Source organism: Bactrocera oleae, chromosome 4, assembly GCF_042242935.1.
Source record: "Bactrocera oleae isolate idBacOlea1 chromosome 4, idBacOlea1, whole genome shotgun sequence".
NCBI classification, from domain to species: domain Eukaryota; kingdom Metazoa; phylum Arthropoda; class Insecta; order Diptera; family Tephritidae; genus Bactrocera; species Bactrocera oleae.
Genome location: NC_091538.1, coordinates 16,662,677 through 16,674,797, shown reverse-complemented (window position 1 = coordinate 16,674,797; position 12,121 = coordinate 16,662,677). Strand labels below are relative to the sequence as shown.

Genomic DNA, 12,121 nt, shown 5'->3' with positions numbered 1-12,121 from the left:
GTATTATATTTTCTCTATGGAATTACGGATATATTAAAAACAAATAGTAGTATAAAATATTTTATTTATATCAAATATATTATAATTTTGTTCTTGTATTAATTAAAGCAAATATTATAATAACATCAAATAAAGTCATTGGATTGGTATTGCCTCGAATAAAAAAATTTATGGAATTCAGTTTGAATGAAATATTTTTAAATCACAATATTACTTCTAGTAAATTTACTAATCACTCATTTCATCAATAAATCACTCAATTATAGTTGTCAAATTAAAATAGCACTCTGGCAACTCCGAATCACATGGTTCCATAGTGTAGCGGTTATCACGTCTGCTTTACACGCAGAAGGTCTCCAGTTCGATCCTGGATGGAACCAAGTTGATTGAATATATTTTTATGGAAATATATAAACGTATGTATATGTGTCTCTTCAGAACGTTTCAACATTTTTTCTCAACTTTAAAAAACATAATTATGCTTTCGTTCCGAAGTCTTTATTAGTGTTTAAAACTTTTTGCTGGGGTTTTAATATTTATGTCTCGGAAAAGTTTATCCAACTATTGTAGAAAATACCGTTTGGAAGTTAGCCATTGCTGTTTGAGATTACATTTTATCGCAGAAAGATCACTCAGTTTGATATTGATCATCGAAAGGTATTTTTTTAAGTAGCTAGTAGTAAAGAAGGCCGGATATGAGACGTTCTAACTTTCCCTTATTTTTCTCTCAAAAGCGTTCCTGGATTATGTTGGTAACGATGGAGATCAGCGAATATTGAACAGCTAACATCAAAAAAGGCAGCATGCCAAAAATACCTGCTAAAAGTAACTAGCCAAATCAGTGCGAAACGAAATTTCAAGGATCGTCATAGTCCATATTTAATTCCGTGCAGTTAAAGCTTTTTTTATCTATTTTTTGTTAGACTATGTTAACACGAGGACTCTTTTGCCGGCCAAACCGGTTGTTTTGTACGCGAAGGGACGACAAGGAAAGACAAGGGACCGTGCCACTCGTGCTTGGTTTCTGTTTTTGTTTGTAACAGTTCGCTGTTTTTCGACATTGCTTTTCCTTTCTTTTCATATTGAAATTTTTTTCATGATTGCAATAGCGCTCGGTGTTCGTAAATTTGAATTTTATTATATTTTTTTGTATCTAATAAGCAGGTTTGTAATATTCATAATATTATATTATATAATGAAAATATTTTATAAAGGAGTGAACAAGGTTAAATAATAGCTAATCAAAAAAATGTTTATGCACTGCGTACATGAAGCTTACAAGATTTTGAGAATGGCATATGAAAGAAAATGCAGAAAATTCTCCGACTCAAGTTGTCGGATTGGTATAGGTCGTGAGAACGCAATGTGTGACACCAATTTGATGATAATGAGCCATACAACACTGCTCGTCTGAAAGCATTCTTATAAATGCAAATGTTTCTTTGTTATAGCTTTCATATGCGGGTTATAGGTCTACTAGGGACGCGAGCATCTAAAAAGCAGATCGAAATGCAAAGTGCCTAATAATTACTTTCAAATAGATTAGGTATTTTAATATTTTCGACAGTAGAATTATTGACAAATGTTATAAATGCTGGAAGTTTTGACAGCTCTTTCTCGAATCAAAGAATTTTGTATCACGTCATCCCTGCTATTAGTCAGATAATTAGCTTCGACGACTGCTAAACTCCGAGTAACAATTCTCAGTTTTATTTTTATTTTTAGCTTTTACATATGTAAGCTTCAAGTACATATTAGTAGCTTAAAGCTTCAAACTACCTTAAATGACCGTACTGTTTTTTATGCTTTACAAAAGTTCGCTATCGTTTTTCTTGTACTCATAACCAACTCACAGTCGCCAGTGCGCACCTTACAAAAGATCTCCATAAATATAAAAATTATTACATAATATGAATATCCAATTGTAATAGAATTGCAGCGCCTGTCTACAGCACCTTCACTGGCCTTCAGGAACAAACGCAAAGTGAGGGTGCAGAAGCAAATTAGAAAATTGCGCATTGACAATAAACCGACAGGCATGCACCAACAGCTGTCAACACGTAAGGCAAACATGCAGCGGTGCATGGCAAATGCGACACTGTGCGCCAATTCAGCCATACAACAGCGCTGTTGGTGAGCAGCTAGTGATGGGTGAGCGCTGAGTGCACTGCTGTCAATTTGCTGAAACAATTTGCATGCATACGAAATTTTTTACCAATTGAAATTGCAAAATTTCGCAAGAATTTATAAGCGTTGCTATCATATTTAACCGTTAGCTGATAAGTGGAAGCCAATGGAGTTGAGTCTAAAAAGCGCTGAATATGCCAGACGTTGAGGGATAGAGAGAGCGCCAAAGTATTTGTGCAACTTTTCAATATCGTTATATCACGTTGTATAACGGTGGCTTAAAATATGTAAATTTTTGTTTTTTTGCTTTTTGCTTTTGTTGCATATAAATATGTGTACTTATGGCGAATGGAGATGCAACCCTGTCGAAACATTTGCGGCACATTTGGCACTCTTTGGTGCAAAACGCTTTTCGCACTTGACTTACAGCAGCTTATGTATGTGTGTGCTACAACAATCGCAATTACTGTCATTTAGCGTTGCTCGGCATTAAATTATGGCAAATTGCGGTTGAATGGCAGTGCGCAATTTGTGTGCAAAAGAAAAGATTCGTGCAATATTTGCGTATACTCGTATGTGTGGCAATATTATGTGGTTGCACGGCGTCTATGGCTGCTATTAGTTACCGTTCTTGGTTAGTTTTTGCACTTGTTTTTGTTGCTGCTACTGCCGTTATTGTTGTTGGATTTACAGCTGTCGGTGAATTTTTATTATTTTTGTTGTTGTTATTTTTTGCAGTTGCTATTGTTGTTTTCATTTTACCATATATATGCACCCTTTATTACGCATTCAGCGCTTTATGTACGCATATATATATATACATATAAATGTGTGTATATGTGTGTATTGGAGGAAGAGACACTTTGAAGCTGTCAGATTTTATTGCCGAAACGTGTGTGCGCACATTCCTCGAAGACTCCACTGCAGCCCTGCCTTCTCCACGCCTCCATATTGAAAGCACTTTCGGTCGTTGCTTGGCAAAGCGTGCGCGCTCGTGTTCTATCGAAAGTGCCGTTATGCATGTAATTCTATAGTTTCCTTATTTCATTTACTTATGTGTTTGTGTAGTTGCGTTACGCGCAGCCTTACCCACCTTTCGCTTTTATCCACTGCCTGCTGGCGGCACCTTACAACAACAACCGTTGGCCGCTCACGTGCTCCGCTATTTAAGTGCGTTCGCGCATTAAGCGTAAATCTTCCGAATTGCCGTTATTTCTACTGTCATTCTTAGCAATTTTGCTTTGCTCCACTTGGTCATAAGCCATCAGCCACTTACTACCCGGCAACCGGTGGCACACACAAATGACTTTGCTGCAACTTTAAGTGACTTTTGTGTCGAATTTCTGGCATTAGCTTGAGATCTGTGATTTTGCTTTTTATTTCTGTGATTTTTTTGTAGTTTCTTTCAAATTCTCCACTTGAGCTCAACTTCTCCAAAGCGTTGCTGAGTTCGCCAAGAATGGACTGCAGTGTTGCATCCTCGGCGCGTTGCTTTGAAGGACCTGCGTTTTGCCGTTTTGTTGGTAATTGGCTTGCAGTTACTGGCGCGTTGCTCGACTGGCCTGTACATAAAGTGTCCAATGTATTTATAACTCTGTACAATGAAAAATTCGGTCGAACACGTGCTGACACAACTTTTTAGAGCGCGCCTTTGTTACAGCTTTGCTTAATGGATCCAGGTTTAGGAAAATAAAATTTATAAATAAAATATTATTTTTACTCTCAAATGCAATAAGTGTAGTTAGAAGACATGCTTATATGCGATAGATGTCAGAAAAAGTATTAAAAAACCCAATTTTGTACAAAAAGACTTTAAACAACTTTTTGTAGAAGCGGAACTACAGCCGTATGTCACTTGAAGGTGAGAACAAAGAAGAGCAAGAGCGCCGAAATATTCGCTCTATTTTTCATAAATAATTCAATATAAATCTAATATAATCGAATACTAACTGAAGACCAGCACACACTCGAAAAAGGCTTCCTAGTAAAGTAGTCTTTGCAGAGCTTAAAGTTAACTGTTTGAAATAATAAGCGGCGAAAAAGAACAGTGGTAACTTATATTAACCAAAACACCTTGTTCGAACCTGAATTCTTATTTTTATTTTTTTCAGTTTTTGCATGATCAAAAATCCAAGTTTCTACAGAGTTCAATCAAAATGCAGTTACTTTAGATTGTTGTGGTTCCTTTCGGCGTTGAAGTAAGATAGTTATAATTTTGCCGAAACCTTTATATTACCATCGTCTCTCACTTATTTCAATCAACAAAGTACACAACGTGCGTTCCATTTCTTTCCGTGCTGGAAACTTAACATAATCAGAATATCTAGCGTGTTCGAAATCGAAAGCAAACTTCACATTCAGCAAGACTCAAAGCTCACCGCAAGCTTAGCCAGTCAATAATGGAAGTCTTAGATGTGACATCTTTAAGATTATCCTACAAAAACGAGATCTTACAAGTTTTAGACCCCCACCAACGGGTTAATATATTTTTTCAGCAGGCTTATAATAAAACTAGTAGATTTAAAGAAATTTTCCAAAGTGGCGCCTTCACAACTATCAGCCATAAACTAAGATCACCAACAAAAGCTTAAAAATTCTAAATTTCATTACAATCGATAAGGCTTTAAGCTCTTACAAAAGTGTTGAGGTGATTTGAGAAATGTAAAATATAATTTATTTAAAAAATCGATTATACGTTTCATCTTTGGCGAGTTCACTTTCAAACTTGTAAATTGTATTTAGATAGGGATAAGCCAAAACTCGGTACAATGAGCTCGACGAATAAAAATACTTGTCGAATGGGTCCGATGTGAAATTATATTTGGATTTTTAGGGTTCGAAAGGTAAATTATCTCTCTTAATAAACACAAGCTTTATAAACCAAGAAAATAAGGAACTTCAACCCGAATAATGTCTCTATTTTGTCGAAATTGACCGTAATTGTTTTGTATCAAAACTCGTTACCTATTTAGAATCTTACAACTACTTTGTCATTTACTCCATTTTTTTTAATAATCCTGGATCTATCATGATAAATAATGAAGTTTCTGACTCAGAATGCCTCTCGTCATCTGACAATTGGCGAGTTAGTGTGAAGCACATTTGTCACTCTGACATCATGACGCTTTTTGATTGGATTAAAACCTCGCACTTGGATTGTCAGGGATTTATGGTTTCGATCCAAAGGTGACTTCTTGGTGTCGAGTTGAGATATAATGATTATGATGATTCTCGCAAGTTGTTAACTTCATCAGCAACTGAACTCTCTCTTTCAAGCTCCTCTAATGGATTGGACTTTACAAGATTTACTTTCAAAAAATTTGCTCATTTGAGCAAAATAATTTCGTAACTTCTAAATTTGCATACAAAATTCCAACACTTCAAAATTTTTTCGTGACACTTCTGGCATTTCATTATATCTCAACTCGTAGTAGTTACTGTTAGTTAGACGACAAAGGCAGCAGCGGGCAACAGAGAGTTCTCAACAAGCCACTACAAGGTAACAATGCCGGCTGGTGTGATTTTAAGTTTTGGCACCTTTTAATTGTGCCAGAGCAATTAAAACTGCTGCCACGGCTCAGCCACAGAGGAATCGCACAGCTGCCAACGCTGATTTTATTGTTTTTGTCTTTACCATAATAACTGTTGTTCGCACTTGTCGCACGTTGTCGTGTGTTCGCCTTTGCCGAGCGGCAAGCGACTAACCCTCACGAAAACTATGGCGAGCAGCTGGAGCTCGAAGCAGTCAAAGGATGAACGCCAAAGCTGAAAAATGGAAACAATAACTGAGAAACAAAATAATAGCAACCGTTATAGAAGGAAGAGAGATAGGAGGAGAGGGAAGTCGGGCAACCGAGCGCGCGAGTGGTACTTAAGTGAAAATTTTCTGCTGCTACGAGCTCAAGTGGCGCCAGCCCAAACTAAGCTGACAGGCAGTTCATATATGCCGAAGGAGGTAGCGAACGCTCGAGTGGTTGAAGCTTTTCGTTGAGAAGGAGTTGATAGCATGAAAAAGTTGCTACCGCTACTATTACTGCCGTGCAACAGCACAAATTGCAACAATTATTGCATAACTTTCAAGTGCGACCCAGGCGAAAACCACTCATAGACGTCGAGGCCTAAAAAGGTTTGGCACTTATCAACTCGTACCTGCCGAAAAGTACAAGCAATCGTTGTGCAGCATACACACGCTTGTACTTGATCATGGGCAAGGCGTGGCAGTTGAGTAAAAAACTCACCACACACCCTCGTGCACGTCTGTCAACTTCTCTACCTGCAGCTTTTTGTAGTGGTGCCACTTGTACGTGAGCGTGTGTCCGTTTTGACTAGCACCGTTTGTGTTGTTGTATTAATTGAGACACTACAAAGTTAAAGCGAAAATGCCACGTTCTTACTGTGGCACGTGGAAAATAATTAAGTGGAATTTTCATATGAATTTCTGAATTGAAATCGTAATGAGTAACACTGAAGTAGTTGCCGGGTGAGAGGAGAGTCCGAGTGGGGTAAAAACTACTAGCTTAATGAGCAAAGGCGGTAAAAAAGTGATAAAGTTGTGTAGTAGTGAGAGAGTTCTGAGTGGTGCTTGAGTAAAATTATGTTTGCTGATTGAGTTAATGAGTAAGTTAACGGTAAGTGGGCGTTAATTGTTCTATTATGAGCGCAGGCGAGTGTACTTTGAATAAAACATGAGTATTTTTGATGATTTGTTACAGTTATTTTGAGATTTTTTGAATACTATTAGAAGAAAAATATTCTAAAAGATATGTAAGGAGAAAACTAAAGAACGAAAATTTTGTGATAAACTACCACACGGTTTGTGCTGGGCTCAAATTCAGCCAAGGATTATAAAAGTAATTCAATCGTAAGAGGGGCTTGGAGTTTTTAGCACACTGAATCTTAAGACGAGCACAACAAACAGGATAAAAACTTTAGAAAATATATATATATATACTAATACTATTTATATACAAAACTAAGATTCCTTTAATTAAGCTTCATTAAAATATATATTTTCAGACTTTGACCAGCTACAAGGCCAATCGCTTAACGGAACCATTATACATATGTAGATATATGGGTTTCAAACATATTCAGTCGATGTTTGTAATACCTGATACACTATTTTTGAATAGACAGTGTCTGTTCAGCCTTAAGTTCTTAACTCTTCAAAATTCTAAATATTATGTAAAATAAATCAAAGAAACTATTCTCAACTCAGATACTCTATTTTCTGAAAGACTGGGTCGGCTAAGTTTGTGTGACTACAGCTCAGAAGGTAGTTAGTTCGCATTTTTCAAGGAGCAAACTTCTGGAAAGAAGTATTTGCTTAATATCGATACACTTTGACAGGTTATCTTTGAGTAGAATAGTCCCTTTTCGCAGTTGGTTTAGTATTTAGAACATTTTAGATGTAAAATAACTACCCCTTTAGCTCATTTTTTCCCCATAATATCTATAATATCTCGACTTGTCCTCTACATTTGCTCGCAGAGTTATTTTTCATTTGAAATCCTAAATCTCGTCTTTTGATAAGTACCTCGGATGTAGAGTTAAATTATTAAATGGTTTTGAAACTAAATTGGAATGAATGGAAGTTTCACTTTCAGTAAAGGTCCAACGAACTATGCTATTTCGATGAGACTACTTTGAACTCTATGACCGATATGCTGTTTGAAGATATAGTTTAAAGACAATTGATGATGAAAAAGAAGGAATATTAGTCTGGAAAGGTCTTTCCATTAATTCCGGTTTCACAATTTCGCTTGAACTCTTTCCTGCATAACAAACTTATGTTTTCAAGTACCACCAAGGCATTTGAATGACTTCTGGAATAACTATATACATTCTAAAGGTTTTTCCAACATTATCTTTCAAAAGCTACCGCGAAGACCGGGTGCTTTCTCTCTCAGAACCTGCAGCGTAGCTTAAGCTAGTTTCACACACTGGGATTATCAAAACTTATTATGCTAAGTTCTCTAATACTTCGAATTCGTAGCTTCAGGTATTGCCCAGGGAGTTCAAATCTATTTTTTGAAGCTTCTTTTGGAAGACTGGGAGAGCTGCTCTTAATGGCAACATAGCTATCGTATCAGATAAAGCTGATTTTATATTATTCTATAATTCATGCTGTGATGTTTATAGAATATTTCCACAGTTCAAATGTCATGACATAAGTGAAGGATTCTCGAATGTAGTTTCAAGTTCTGCAGACGACAATTTTCCGTCAAAACTTAGGTTAGATGTACCCTGAAGACTTCTGTTGAGCATATTTCTTACTCACTTTTTCTAGACCAAACAACTAGAATACTCGTATTTCTATCCACTCAAATAACATTTGGAGAATTTTTCATACCAAAATGGCACTTAAGTCTACGGCGCCGAAAATGCTGCACTTAAACATGCCACCTAAGTACACCAACAAGCAAATAAGTGAGTGAGTATGCGTGTGTGTGTGTTTGAGAATTTTTAAATTTATTGATACCATTTGCGTTGCGATGCAAAGCCAACACAAAACTTCGCGCGTGCGAAAGAAATTCCCGTCACCGGGCGTACGAGTGCTTGCTTAGTTCATAGGAAGCATTTTGCTTTCTAGGAAATGCGGCAGCATTCGAGTATTTGGGAGGCAATAGACGCCAACATACTAATTTTATTTTAAAAATTCACCAAAGTACAACTAAGTACAGTTATGTGCGCATATGTGAACTCACTCCCGCCAGCTGTATCTGCCATCACTTGCAAATGTTGCTTAAGCACTTTGTATGCGTAAGTTGCTCGTCTATTGCCAGCAATGGCAGCTGTTGCACACACGTCACGTGATGTTCGCTTTTCACGGCATTTCGCTCGTGTGTGCGCCAGGAAAAGGTATGAATTATGAATGAAATCGCCACGGCAAGGGAAATGCTGGCAAAATGGCAATGTCTTGCAATACATTTGCACAAGTCTTTGAATGCTCCTGTTTGTGTGTGTGTATGCGAGTAGCTCCAAAGTGCTGCTCATCGCCGTATTCATGACAGCCATTCCACTATGGTTACTACATTTGATAGTCGTCGCATGTGTGTGTGTAAGTCCACCACTTCCTTTCCGTGACCCTGTCGTCTTTACCATTTCACCTCCTTTGCAATAGCTGCCGTGGCATATGGCATTGCATTGGCTGTAACGGCCCGACATGTCCTCGCTTGCCGCACAGTTCCTTAATATTATATCAACGATCGTTCGCTTGCTCCTTTATCTTATTCTAGCTATTCGGGTTCGTTATGGTCCGAAATGGTTCATGTACCTTTTTATTGTTGTAGCACAATTGCGTCGTTTGACTTGATGTGCTTGCAAATGCAACGAAATGCCGCTCATAAGACAAACAGCTCTACATGAAATAAATAGTTGCCGGTGGTGTACTTAAGAATCGTACATTGTTGTTGTATGGAAAGAGAGTTAGGTCGTATGTGACATGTGGAGGGTATAATTTTTTCACGAAGTGAATAATTTTGAGATCACGCACATAGTCGAAAAGCTCGTATAGTAACTTTATATGGAATGGAGAGTATATATTGTATAAAGGGATCACTATTGGTTTGGAATTATTCTCGGAATTCAACATCATGTGACATCAATGTGACATGTGAATGAATATGACAAAATGAAAAACAGATTATAAAAAATCAAATGATAGAATAATCAATGTAATCTGACATTCACTTGACGTGTTATAAATGTCTTATATCTTATCATATGTTGTACCACCATACCAACTATTTATAATAGTTATTTGTCCAAATTTCCAAAACGGTAAATGATGCGACGATAAAAAACCAATGTCATGTGATTTTCGCATAGTATATTACATTGTGATGTATAACTCAGGAGGTCTCGTAATAAAATATTGAGGTGATGTCAGATATAATTTGTGATCAGATGACATTTATAAGAAAGAGGATTCATTGGAAATCATTTAAGATAAATATAAAATAGTGTATGATCATATAATCTGAATAAGATATGCGCGACGTCACTAGAACCAATATAATATATAATTCACAATCACAATGATTTGGTGATATATTGATTATATGTGAGATCACAAGATATAATCACATGACGATATGTTGATCTGTTGTAAGATCACAAGATATAATTTGATGTTGTGTAAGATCACATGTTTTTTAATAACAACACGAAGTGATATGCTGCAGAGGCAAAGTGGGATCACATGACATACAACTTAAAACTTCTAAATTAATATGATAAAAAATTCGATGTCAGATCATAAGATGCAAAACCTAACAAAATCACATAATTTATACCTGGTGATAGTCCCTTATTTTACTTCATTATATGACAATATATTGATCAGATATCATCTTTTAGTGATTTCAAATATAATTTAAATCAATACTTTACAAAGTCATCAAAATGTTGTGAGAACACATTAAGTAAATTGTCGCATTATAGAATAAAACCATTATAAATATTCTAGGAAAAAACAAAATCAGTCGATACCAGCTGAACATTTTACATAACATAATCACGTAAGGACTGCCGATTGAGTTTTAAGTGTGTTACGAATAATATGGACTTATCAATCCATCGTCACATAAAAGAATATAAAAACTTTTTGTTTCATTTGGAGTCAGTATAAAAACCAGACAATAAAGACAATAAAGGTGCACATACGCCGTTAGATATGACAGAATTTTTGACATTTACAATATCAGATCGAGTGGTTAGTAGAGCCTTTTCGCACAGCTTAATTAATTTAGTATACTAATTTAATTGAGATACCATTTTTTACCTTTGGCACAGCCGGCCATAATAAGCTCGAACTCTTAGCTAATCGTTAGCTGTTATACTTGCTTGTGCTCTTCCATTTGTATATTTTCTAATGCTTAAAATTCTTCAGCTGATTGCTATTTTATCAACAACTACAACCAAATTTACAGCGTGGACAACAACCCGCAGAGCTGCATTCCAGTTTCAACTCGATTTGTATTTGCTTGAGAATTAATGGAGTGAAATAGGATTTTTATTTTGTATGGTAAATCAATCTTAATTAGCGCTTTAATCGAGCAAAGTCCAGTTAATTGATCTATTAAATCCGGTGCGAAAAGGCTATAAGGACATTTGCGTAGAGTTTAATATGTTTTAATATTTGGGATATAAAATAGCAAGAAACGATGAGTACAACTCAACTGCTGAAATCGGCAAGGAATTGGGAGTCTAAAATAACGTTCAACTGGGTTCGACGTCCAGCTTAAATAAATCAAATTATTGTAATAATATTATATATTGTAATATAATTATTGTATATATATATATATATATCAATCTGTTACCTTGTGGTTTTATCAGAAGAAGCGGGAGATCATTTTAAGAAAATTGGACATTACATTCGTAAAATTGCGAAACAAAGAAAAAACTTTCAAACTTTTGTAATTTAAAATTGGATAGGCGGTTAAAAGCTCATTTAGGGACAAAAAAAATGTAGATGGATACTGGAACAGTTTTAAAACTAGCAAGCTTTTATATAAAATTCCAAAAAAATCTTGAAACATTTGGCACCTTTGGCTAGGCAATGTTTTTTGTTGCATCTAGTTTCTATATTTATTGTACTTTATTATGCAATTATCCGCAAATTGAGTGTATTTTAATTAGTGTTATGTTTGCAAGTACTTTAAAATGCACAAACATATTTTCTACAGCATGTGCTCGTAAACAGGGTTGCAACGAATTACAAATATAAGAGCTGAATGTGTGAAATTAAATAATAAAACTTTCCACTTGATTTATGCCGGCCTTTATCAACCGATGTTTATGCTTTATGGCCCATTTTGCCCATTTTGGCAGCTTGTCTGCAGTGTTAAGTGAAAAAGAAGCAGAAACGACTAACTAAGGTTTCGAGAACTCACTGCATTGGTTGCATAGAATTGAGCTGTTTATGTTTAATAAAACACACCCACGCCACAATTCAAAGAAAATTTGTGTGCGGTCGTAAAAAAAAGGA

The 12,121-nt window shown here is 36.0% G+C and overlaps 1 non-coding gene across 1 annotated transcript; it reads left to right on the top strand.

Annotated features, from left to right (window-relative positions):
• Positions 1-307: 307 nt before the first annotated feature.
• Positions 308-380, top strand: TRNAV-UAC (transfer RNA valine (anticodon UAC)). Its single transcript has one exon. It is a non-coding gene; the product is annotated as a tRNA-Val (tRNA).
• Positions 381-12,121: the final 11,741 nt, after the last annotated feature.